The following is an 11,158-nucleotide window of genomic DNA, read 5'->3' as shown; positions in this document are numbered from 1 at the left end:
TTGTTGTGTAAGGGCACAACTAAAGTACTGTATACACTCCAGGTTTCTACATTACACCAAGGTACCCAAGCATTGGAGCCAGTGCAGAAGGAGTGACCATACTGCTAAGCTAATGTAAGGCAACAGATTTGTGAGAAGTTAAAAAGCCTGGGACTGTTTATTCCAGAGAACAGAAGACTCCGGGGAGAAATTGTTCAAGATTATTCAGGAAATCAATACGTGACAATAGTTTGTTCAACATGCCAAATGCTTAATCTTTAGTCTTAAACATAGAAGGGAAACTTTAGATTTAGCGACTTTATACCGAGAGTGGGGAATTAGTGATCACAGCTTGACTGGAAAATGTAAGGAAGAATTCAATAGAGGGAGTGGGAAATTTAGGCACCTTAGTTGTATGGACTGGCCAGATGGATATATAATCTTTTCCAGTCTTGTACATTCGGATGTAACATTTAGCATTCAGAACTGAAATGCCTACCTAGGTTATGTTCTTAAACCTAGAATTGGATTAGCTCCTTGACAGTGAGGCACAATGAGATGCCAGCTGAATTAACATCATAGATGCATGAAGAGTTTCGCACTGTGGCATCCCACTATTTAGTTTACGCTAAAGTTTACACTTGCCATGCCACTTAACTGCTATATGGTAAGTGACATGGCAAGAGCATGCCATTTATTGAAATTAAAAATTAAAAACAAAAATCAACAAATGGCCAGCATTTTATGGGAATAATGACAGCAAAACTCAGCATTTTCTGTCATTACTCCTCTAAAACTAACAGCAGCTACTGGAGTCCACACATATGCAGTTAAGTGTGGAAATCTAAGGTTGCTGTCAGTAATTCTATGCTTCCTCATAGGGTGAGCTGTTGAAAGACCTTAGACTGCAATAAATTAGAAATCACTGAACTGATGAAAATTGTCCTTTTTTTGCTATTATCTCAATGTCTAAACCCTTGAAAAAGTTGCACCTTTCGAACAAGGTGTAACTGAGTTTTTAATGGGGTACAGTCCATGATTACTTTTGAAAAACCTTGGTGGCCCTGAAAAACTGTTTTATATTTGTGGAATGTCAAATTTCCCCATTTTAAACATTTACAATTTATCATAATGCTTTTTTAAAGACTATTTGACATTCCAGCTTCAACCTTCATCCCATTGTATGTCCGAATCATTTATTACACTCCCCGTAACATTGTATTAAAAAAATGAAGGATAATCGGTGCACTTTACTTCCTGCAAAAGCAAAATATTGTAGATGCTGAAAATCTGAAATAAAAACATAAACTGCTGTAAATGCTCAGCAAGTCAGGCAGTATCTGTGGAGTGAGACACAGCTAACGTTTCAGGCTAATGACCGTTCATCAGCACAATTACTCCTAATGAAGGGTCATTGACCTGAAACTTTAACTCTGTTTCTCTCCTGAGATGCTGCCTGACCTGCTGAGTATTTCCAGCATTTTCTGTTTTTTTTCATTTTGTTTTACTTCCTGGTTTACTGTCTGTTAGAATACGTTAATGTGATTGATTGCTCACCCTGCTTAATGACATCACTGTTGCTGGATGATCCTGGTGATCTTCCTGACGACAACAGATTCAAACTAATGTTGAGAAAGGGAAATTTCATGACACTTGGGTCGTTGGATCTTGGAGGGCAGTTTTCTTCAAGGCTGATGGCCAGTGTCAATTGCTTCGCTGCTGATTGCAAATATAGTTTAACATTTAAATTTTGTTCACAAGGCACAGGTGATACATGATAAAATGTTGCTTCATCCTTAGTGCTCTTACTGACGTAGTGTGTGCCAAGAAGCACAGCAGAATTCACTTAATGAGCAAGTTAATATTTATTGAGCACTTTGAAATGCAAAATAAATTGAATAAGCAAGAACAGTGCTCAGAGTAAATATTGGGCACTGTAAATCAACGGCAGCATCTCTGGCAAAAAAATATACAGTGTGAATTTCCATGGGGGTTCTCCTCATCCATCTTATCCATTGGAAAAAGAGCTATGGGAATGCTGGAAAGATGACACATCACAGTATCTGCCTATTTACACAATTTTCCTACTTTTTATCGTTGGCTATTATGCCAGGCAAGCAGGAGAACTCTTGTAGAAGTTTTATCTCCCCATAATTTTTTTATAACGCTTATAAAACACTGGCGCGTGGCTGTTTTTAAACTAAAATAATCCAGTTAATGCTGAAAAAAACATAATCGTTATTTTTCCTCAAATATTTACAGCTCTGCTCTGAGTCACTGACTCTTACATTCCATGGCCATTTGTAGCTTTCAAGTGTCTTGCCAAATGGTTTTTCTCCATTTAGCCCAGTACTTCCCAAACTATTTTCCAATACATCCCCATTTTAACACTTGAAAATCAGCGTGACCACAGACTCTTAACAAAAACAAAACCGCAATAAATTACAGGCTGAGTATCCCTCGTCCGTAAATCCAAAAACCAAACACATTCAAAAGCTGCATTTTTTTTTAAACCTCATTGACCTTTAGCGTGGGAAGTCTGGCTGAAGCTGACACAAACCACCCCAAATGCACCGACCTTTATTATTTAGTGGTACGTCTTACTTTTCTAGCCATTTTATTTACATTACACTATAGCTAGACTTGGCTTAGGCTATTGTAATGTAAGTAGGTCAAGGCCAATGTGCGATATCCGAAAATGGAAAATACTTGAAACCCAAAGCGCAATCAGTCCCAAGGGTTTCTGATATTCAACCTGTAACATAGTATCATTCAGTATATAATTATTAACGTTCGCGCTGTCATTGTCAGCCGGCCCTCAATTCGGGGATGACATCTACTTGGTCGTGAGTTTTTGCCATGAGTCTTAATGTGACTGACCAGGTCGATTCCCGACCTGCACATCTTTGGGCACATGAGGTAGGACATCCCGTGAGGTAGTGGGATCCGGAGTGCAGGATTTACTTCCTCCCCTTTCTTTCTCTGTCGCTGCCCCGCTTCATCATTAAGATGATGTGATGCAAAGTCTGATGCAGCTTGACGAACATGTTATTGTTTTGAACAGTTGGTAACAAACTGCTCCCAGTCATTAATATCAATGCTGCCATGCTTCAAGGAGAGCTTCAGAGTGCCTTTGAAGTGTTCTTTTTGTCCTCCCCAGAACAATAGCCTTTTGAAAGTTGAGAAAGCAGGACCTGATTTGGGTGGCAGGAGGGGGGGACAACAACAGTTTTTGGCCACCTGGACACAGTGTCCAGTCCATCATAGTTGATTTTGCAGGAGTTTTGCCTGAATCCTTGCAGAACTGGCTTCAAGAAGGACACTAACGATAGTCCTCCTGTTGAATCCAGAGGATGCGGCAGAGGCATTGGTGATGAGATTACTCTGCACTCTTATGTGTCGCTGGTACACAATCCAGGTCTCACTGCAGTACAGGAGCATTCTTAAGGATTCTTAAGGATGACAAAGCATCTGTCACCACTGGAAAGAACATTTTGAACAACTCCCCAACCGTAAATCCACAGTTGCAGCTGATACTCTCCAGGCTATCCCCCAGTGCCCTGTGGTAATATCCAGGGGTGAACCACCATTGATGGGAGAGCTGCAACAAGCAATCAAATGGGTGAAAGACAACAAAGCCTGAATCCCCGATGGTATTCCAGCTGAGTTCTTCAATGCAGATGGACTTTAACCCGCATCAAGGTTCCATGCACTCATCCTAAAGTTCACGTATTATACATCAATATATAACACGTCATATAAATATGAAAATCTGTGATTAAAATCCCAGGCCCTTGGAAACCAGACTGCTGACAGTTGCTAAATCTACATCTGTTTTTATCACCACCGCTCCAGGAAACCTCTGACGTATTTAAGTAGTTGCAGTTACATTGCAGCGTAAGCTGCCACAGCCAAAGTGTCCAATGCCAGGAGTTTGTCTAGTGACTGGTTACGTCCCAATGCCAAGATAATATGAGGGGCGGGGGGGGGGTGGGAAATTAATGTGATTTTGTTTCTTGTGATCCCATTTGCTGTTGTTGCAACCTGCGAATTAGATCGTGACCCACAGTTTGGCAACCACTGGTTTGGCCTAAACAATGAACGGTGGTCAACTTCTTGACTGTGGGGAACATTTCAGTTGTGCCTGAGCATGCCCTGGCCCAACTTCCATACACACTCTTGCCAACAATGACCATAGAAACATAGAAAATAGGAGCAGGAGTAGGCCATTCGGCCCTTCGAGTCTGCTCCACCATTCATTATGATCATGGCTGATCATCCAACTCAATAACCTGCTCCCGCTTTCTCCCCACATCCTTTGATTCCTTTCGCCCCAAGAGCTATATCTAACTCCTTGAAAACATACAATGTTTTGGCCTCAACTACTTTCTGTGGTAGCGAATTCCACAGGCTCACTACTCTCTGGGTGAAGAAATTTCTCCTCATCTTAGGCCTAAATGGTCTACCCTGTACCCTCAGATTGTGACCCCTGGTTCTGGACTCCCCCACCATCGGGAACATCCTTCCTGCATCTACCCTGTCTAGTCCTGTTAGAATTTTATAGGTTTCTATGAGATCCACCCTCATTCTTCTGAACTCCAGCGAATATAATCCTAACCGAATCAATCTCTCCTCATATATCAGTCCTGCCAACCCAGGAATCAGTCTGGTAAACCTTCACTGCACTCCCTCTATAGCAAATACATCCTTCCTCAGATAAGGAGACCAAAACTGCACACAATATTCCAGGTGTGGTCTCACCAAGGCCCTGTATAATTGCAGCAAGACATCCCTGCTCCTGTACTCGAATCCTCTCACTATGAAGGCCAATGTACCATTTGCCTTCTTTACCGCCTGCTGCACCTGCATGCTTACCTTCAGCAACTGGTGTACGAGGACACCCAGGTCTCATTGCACACTCCCTTCTCTCAATTTATAGCCATTCAGATAATCTGCCTTCCTGTTTTTGTTACCAAAGTGGATAACCTCACGTTTATCCATATTATACTGCATCTGCCATACATTTGCCCACTCACTCAGCTTGTCCAAATCACACTGAAGCATCTCTGCATCCTCTTCACAGCTCACCCTCCCGCCCAGCTTTGTCATCTGCAAATTTGGAGATATTACATTTAGTTCCCTCATCTAAATCATTAATATATATTATGAATAGTTGGGGTCCCAGCCCTGATCCTTGCGATACCCCACTAGTCACTGCCTGCCATTCGGAAAAAGACCTGTTTATTCCTATTCTTTATTTCCTGTCTGCCATCCGATTTTCTTTCCATTTCAATACACTACCTGCCAATACCATACGCTTTAATTTTACACGCTAATCTCTTATGTGGGACTTTGTCGAAAGCCTTCTGAAAGTCCAAATAAACCACATCCACTGGCTCCCCCTCACCAACTCTACTAGTTACATCCTTGAAAAATTCTAGTAGATTTGTCAAGCATGATTTCCCTTTCATAAATCCATGCTAACTCTGTCTGATTCTGCCACTGTTTTCCAATTGCTCAGCTATTCCTGCACTGCCTGCCTAGTCTTCTTGCTTTGCCTGGTGGTCACCCATTCCCTTCCTGCCTGTGGACTCTTAACCTGAGGTGTGACCTCTCTATACGTGCTATGCACGATACTCTCTGCCTTGTGGATGCTCCACAGTGTCCCCAGCCGCCGCTCCAGCTCCAAAAGCCAGGCTTCCAGGAGCTGCAGCTGGAGACACTTCCCGCACACATGCTGGCCCCGGGCACTGGAAATGTTCCCGGTTTCCCACATGGAGCAGGAGGAGCAAACCACAGCTTTGAGCTCTCCTGCCATGACTTACCCTTTAAATTAAATTAAACCTTTTGGAAGATACTTAATATCAAATAATATCAATTACACTAGGGCCCTTCTTCCCTGTTCCTTGTTGTTACAGAATATAGCCCCTACAAACAATGAACACAAAATAAGACCTTAAAAACTATAAGCGATAAAAGTAGTAAATACTTACCCGACCACACTCATGGCACTCAAAGGATCACCTCCTTCCCTCCTCACTGACCTCCCTCGGTCATCAAACTCCAATTTAAGCACTCCAGTGCAGACCAGTGGCATAGCAATTAGGAGTAATGATTCTGATTTACTATACCCTTCTCTAACCTGGTGTACCAAAGAAATTGTAGCTTCTCCCTTCAACTACGTCCCCCACAGCCCAGCTTCCCTACAGCTCGTGGCAGGAGCTGGTTTGTGCTTTGCAGAATGCCGTGAAACTTGTCTTCAATTCCATTTGATACAGAATGAATGAAAACTAAAGACATTTAACCATAAGAATCATTTCTTGTTGTGCAGTATTAACTAAATCAAAGAATTAAAATTCAGTTCCTGTTAATTCAAGGTGAACTTGGGTGAACATTATTGGTGTGTCAGTCTTGATTTGTTTTAACCCAGTCATTTTGTTGCCATTTCTTTTATGAACTTGTTTATCAAATATGTTCCAAAACCTATTCCGGCTCAATGTTTCCTTTATTTGTTCATTCACAGTGCTTTAATGGTGCTCTTTCTACTGATCTATAGTTCAATAAGGATCAAAAGAAGAAATGGTTGTGAAGGAAGAAACAGAATATATTGTATTCTCTATAGACTGTATGACTTGTCAAAGCAACAAAGCAATTGGCTATTCTATAGTGGGGTAGAAGGAGAATATCAAATATCTGCTCAGTGTATTTTTATGGATTTTTACTCCAGCTGTTTGTTGCTATTGATGTAACTGGCTTGGGAAAATGGTTCAAATTAACCGGTGTAAGGTTAAATGGTTTAAATTATACAAAGAAGCTGCATTGGAGAGGGAATCTCGACTAACAATTTATCTTCCTCGTTTACTTCTGTAACCCTCACCTCGTTCAATTAATCAGAATTTACTGCTCAAAAAGACAGAAAAAGATATTTTAAAAATTCTTTGAAGGTACTCAAGCCATCTTGTCTTCCTAGTGCTCTGGACCTCTACAGCACCAGGAGACTGGGGAGCAATGACTGAATTAAGTATCAATTCAAAACTGGAACAAATGTGTGAATATTTAAAAATCCAGCAGAAAGTCTTGGATTTGTATAGTGCCCTTCATGACCTTAGACATTTTAGAAGTGCTTTACAGCCCCTGCTATTGTAGTGTAGTCACTGTTGTAATGTAGGACACGGGGCAGCCAATTTCCACACAACCGGACCTCACCAGCAGCTAAGTGATAAATAGCAGATAATTTATTTTTATTAATTAGGGGATAAATATTAGCTAGGACACAAGGGAATTAGCCCCAGATTGCCTTCAGATCGTGCCATAGAATCTTATATGCCCACTTGAGAGAGCAGACAGGGCCTGTGTTCAACATCTCATCCGAAAAATGGAACGGCACCTTCAACAGTGCAGCACTCCTCAGTACTCCACTGGAGTGCAAGCCTAAATTTTGTGCTCAAGTCTCTGGAGTGGACTTGAACCCTACAATCCTGACTTAGAGGTGAGAGTGCTGCCACTGAGCCACAGTTGACAACTAGCAACTGTGACACATTAGGAAGAAAGTTGTATTTTCTTTCTTCAATGTCTTGGCACTACAACATGAAACAAAAAATGTAAAACTGTGTTGCCTTCCTTGTTGAGGAGAAGCAGAAGAGTTATACCCTTTATATGATGATGACACATGCAACAAAATTGCAGACAATTTTGCAACAAAGTTTCAAAATGACATATCAATAAACTGTGCTTATTTATTCACTTTTTGCAAAACAATAGTCACTAATTGCATATCTGCAATGCCAGGTTAGATAGTTCAAGACATCAGCTTTAGAAAAGGGAATATTTAAAGTAAAACTGGAAATGCTAGAAACCGAAAATACTGTACATGCACAGCAAGTCATAGTATTTGTAAAGAGAAAAGACAGGTCATGATGTTTTGGATGTTTGTCAGATTGGCCTGTTTCTGTGCTGCGTATTCTATACAATCTTAACTATAGATTTTTATACATCTGGTACAGGAATGCGAAAGAAACAGAGTTAATTTTTGAGTTCGATGACCTTTCATCAGAACTGTTGTGAAGGAAGGTCTTTGATCTGAATTATTAACTCTGCTTCCCCTTTTGTAGATGCTGCCAGATCTGCTGAGCGTTTCCAGCATGCTCTGTTTTTATTTCGGATTTCAAATACCTGCAGTATTTAGCTTTTTGCAAAGGAGTGTGAGTTGGGCTGTCAACTTCAGACGTCTTTGAAGTTTTCTGTGTATGAGGCAGTTGAAAAGAAAAAGCTGTACAAGCTCCTGTTCATTTTTCCTTCCATTTTTGGTGCAGGGCTATTCTGAAGGTTGTTGACATCATTGGTGCCACATCAACACAATCTGATAGCATTTAATTTAAAAAAAGGGCTTTAATCCTTTGCATGTTCTTGGTAGTATGACACATGAAATACTTGGATACCAAGATCCTCTTAAATCTTAGGTGGATTTGAATTTTGTATTTTAATATACACTTTGATTTGATTTCTGTATTTAGAGATGAAGAAAGACCTGGATTTTTGTGCATGGGGTGAAGGAACAGCGCTCACCATTCATCATGTTTACAGCTGCCCACTGACCATTTGAGTGCCAACTTGCTGTCATCAGGCGATTGATAGAGTGTGATGCCCTATGTGAGCAGGGCAAGCAAGAGTGCGGTTCTAAAACCAATTAAATTGATGAATCCTCACTGAGAAATGCAGAGGCTAAATTAGAAATAAATGCAGAATATGCTGAAAATGCTCAGCAGGTCAGGCAGCATCTGTGGAGAGAGAAACAGTTAACATTTCAGGCCCCTGACCTTATATCAGAACTGGGAAAATGTTGGACACGCAACAAGGTTAAAGTGATTACTGAGGCCGGGAAAAGGTGTTAACAGGGGAAGAAAGAACCCGAAGAAAAGTCTGTGATGGGGTGGCGACCAGAAGAGATTAAATGACAAAAGAGATAATGGAGCAAGCCAAAAGAGGATGGTAATGGGACAAGTGAAGATGTAAATGGCAAGAGTGGAATCATTACCAGCACCTACTGTTATTAAAAACAGGAGCAGCATCACCACCTGAAATTGTTGAAATCAGCTTTGAGCGTGGGAGGCTGTAGATTACAGCTTTCTGGACGCAACATCGAGTTCAACAATTTAAGATCATAACTATAGATCCCTTTTTTTTTTCCTGACAGCAGATGCTGGTAATGATTCTGCTGTTGGCATTTACATCTCCTTTAGACCCAACTTTTGTTTCTTGACCTGTCCCATTACAAGCCCTTCATGCCTTGCACCGTTATCCCTTTTGTCATTTAATCACTTCTGCCTTGCATTCTATCACAGACCTTAAATTCTGCTCTTTCTTCTCCTCCTCCTCCTCCCCCCACCTTTCCCTTTTGCTATATTTGCTTAAAATCTGTTAGATCTTTAACTTTTTCCAGTCCTGTTGTCAGGCTATTGACCCTGGAACTTTAACTTTGTTTCTCCTTCCACACACGCTGCTTGGCCTGCTGGGTATTTTCAGCATTTTGGTTTTTATTTCAGATTTCCAGAATCCACAGTATTCTAACTGTATAGAGAGACCTGGTAATTTAGCGTGCGGGGAGAATCACAGATGGTAAGCCCCCTGCCAGTACTGCCCATTTGATCACTGATACTGTGGCTGCAATATATTTGTCTTTCAAATGTATTTGGCAAGTGAACGGCACAATATATTGCATGTGGAGCCACTAAAGGTGGATCCAGCATCCGATTCCCCATATCCCCCACTCTCAGTCCCTAGTTTAGCTGCTGTGGTAGGAGGTACCAAACAAAAGCCTAGTATTTCAGCAAACAGGACTGAAAAGGCTTGTGTGTAATAGTAATGAGCTCCTCATGATAGTCATATGGCTTTTAACTACTATCCATCCAGTTTATAAAGTCTGTGCCCTAATCCTTTTTGTTCATAGGATTTCTCCACCACACACTGTGATATACTTTGTAAAAAGGTTGCGTTTGAAACCAAAAGACTGCTGTTTTCTATAATTATGTACGGTACTTTGTTAATCACACGACGCACCAGACCAATCACTTTCAATGTAAGTTTATTTTTTGATGTTTTACTTTTTAAAAAGGGTTTGGCTTTAATGTGCAAATCTTGCATTCCTATTCGAAGTACTGTGAATATTTATAGCACTCAATGTAAGCATTGTACTTGAATTTTTCATTGTTACCTGGTAGAGCTTTTAGTTTTCCTCGCTTCTGTATGCCAAGTTATTTTAATTATTGGTTCACCAGTCTGATTAGTATAAACAGAATTTGAACTGTCCTTTTATACTAGCCTTAGCTAAAGAAGATAAAGAACACAATTTCCACATGTACAAGTCTTCACTTATTCATGGGAGATTGGTGGTATTTACACAAGTACAGACACAAAATTCAGAAAACGAATGTGTTTATGAATTAATGTATTTACTGTTGGAGTTTTCTTTTATTTGTAATGTCAGATGAAGTTTTGATATGTGACTACGTTAAAACAAGTATAATTCTTATTTTGGAGTCTTATCAATTGCCAGGGCTTTTATTTACACCAGAGGAATTTAAAGGGTAATTGATGGACAGCGGGGGGCAGATTAGATAGAAATAGACTGTTTTCAGGGATTGAGAAGACTAGAACAAGGGACATAGATATAAGTTCAAATGTTAAAAGATTTAGGATAGAGAGGTGGAGAATCTTTTTCACAATGTTGTGAGGCTGTAGAATACACTGCCAGAATTAGTGATTGAAGCAGGGACATTTAAGAAGTTGGATGGGTGGTTGAAGGGAAGGGGAGTAAAGGGATATGGGAGAAGTGTTATCTTATGAGCGATTGCAGCTCGTGTGGAGGATGAATACTATGCAGACTTGTTGAGCCAAACGTCCTGTTTCTCTGTTCTAATTTCTATGTAATGTAAAGCTTGGAGAATTGGAGTTGTTAAAGAATTATATGCTACCCTTTGAGTGAACTTTAACTGATAGGTTTTACTGCATTTTTTGATCACTAAGAAGCAAGTTTAGCTTGGCATCAATGTAAAATATGTAGTATAACTAAGACCAGATTGGCTTCACTTTATGTTGTGCATTGTTAATGTTGGGAGGTAATCTCAACTACTTGGTGTTCATATTAGCTGCAGTATTAACTGCAACCAATGCAAAGTGGACT

The sequence above is a fragment of the Cetorhinus maximus genome, chromosome 7 (assembly GCF_964194155.1).
Source record: "Cetorhinus maximus chromosome 7, sCetMax3.hap1.1, whole genome shotgun sequence".
Taxonomy (NCBI): Eukaryota; Metazoa; Chordata; class Chondrichthyes; order Lamniformes; family Cetorhinidae; genus Cetorhinus; species Cetorhinus maximus.
This window is presented reverse-complemented; position numbering follows the sequence as displayed.